Consider the following 1582-nt stretch of genomic DNA (forward strand, 5'->3'; position numbering starts at 1 on the left):
CAATTTCCCTTCCCTTTCTGCGAAAATGTTGAGAGGGGGTGTGGATTTTGGGGAGAGAAGAAAGGATGAAAGACATCCCTTTTTCCCCCTCTTCTCCCAACAGTGGCCTAAAAATAAGGAAAGAATGGAAAGTGGGTGGGGGATGGGAGCTGGTTTAGTCAAAAGGGGAGGTGAGTGGAGTGTGGTCCAAGTGGATGGGGGTGGGGGGGATCAGTCACCTTTCCCTGGGTGAGAACTGGAGCCCAGGCTGACACCCCCAACTCCTGGGGAATTTAGACTGCCATAGCCAAGAGGGAGGTCCCCAAGCCATTCTCCCTCCAGCTTGTCATAATTGCTTTTCACTAGGTTGCTTTTTCCTCTTCCCCCCCAATCACAAAGAGTCTTAATCCTGGCGGGGACTGCGGGAAACGTGTAGGGGTCGTTTTCTGCGGGGGAGAGTAGGGAGGGTGGTCTGGAACTACTGCACTAACAGGCGAGTTCAATGGGATTTTCAGGGAAGGGGCAACGCCCCGCAATTACCTGAGGACAAAGGGTTGGGGCCCCAGGTGTGGAAGACTGGATTTGGGGGGCTGAGGGAGGGGGCTGAGAAGGAGGTGTGCTGGGGAGGGGGAGTTCTTACAATCCCTCTGATTTCCGCAGGAATTTGAGACATTCTTTAAAACTCTGGACCATTTCCCCCCAGCCGGGCTCTCAGGCCCACCCCCACCACTCCCTGGCTGGGGTTAGAGAGAGCTTCAAAGGTGCACGGGGCCCTTTGTCTTGCCTCCCCTTTCTTCTCTGCCTTTCTCCGGCCCCTCCCTCCCTCTCTGTGACCTCCCCAGCTCAGACAGGCCTCTGGGGGCCGGCTCCAGAAAGCCCTCACTGTTTCCTTTCTTGCTTTTTGAGGTGGTGAGACCTGACGGGGAGGGACAGGGAACGGGGAAGGGAGAGAGAGGAAGGCAGCTGGGGAGGCCTGTACCACCTCAGACAGTGCCCTAGCCCCATCCCCACCCCAAGCCTGGCAGGTCTCGCCCCCACTTGTGGTTATGAGTCCCCGGCTGGCTGGGCCCTTGGAGCCATCTCACCACACCTTTTCGTGCCTCTGCGGAGTGCAGGCTCTGCACCGGTGGGGGGTGGGGGGGGCCTCTTCATGCTCTGTAGAGATACGGAGAGTGCGGAGAAAAAAGAGTATGTTCAACTCATTCCCTCCTACTTGGCAGTGATTTCCAAGATGCTAAAAGGAAGAAAGCAAAGGAATGGGTCTCTAATAATGGGACCTGGTGTGGGGGCGTGGGGGGGTTGCAGAGGTGGGATTGAAAGTATCTGTGACTGTGGCAGGAATTTGAAGGAGAATTCCCACAGACCTCCGATGGCTGCAGCAGCTCTGGTTGCTTCTGGGTGCGCTAAGTATTCCAAGCCAGTGTGAGGGTTGGGAATGGACATGGTGGGTTGGAAGACACTTAGGGTGAGTTGAACACATCCGCTTCAGGGAGGGTGTGGCAGGAGGGGGTTGGTGGCAGCTGGCCTCAAATCCTGTGCTCCGTTTAGGATGCCCAAGAACTCTGGCTAAGAATAGCCTACCTATTGATCTCACCTTTTCTGT

Source organism: Bison bison, unplaced genomic scaffold (genome assembly GCF_000754665.1).
Source record: "Bison bison bison isolate TAMUID 2011002044 unplaced genomic scaffold, Bison_UMD1.0 scf7180017864217, whole genome shotgun sequence".
NCBI classification, from domain to species: domain Eukaryota; kingdom Metazoa; phylum Chordata; class Mammalia; order Artiodactyla; family Bovidae; genus Bison; species Bison bison.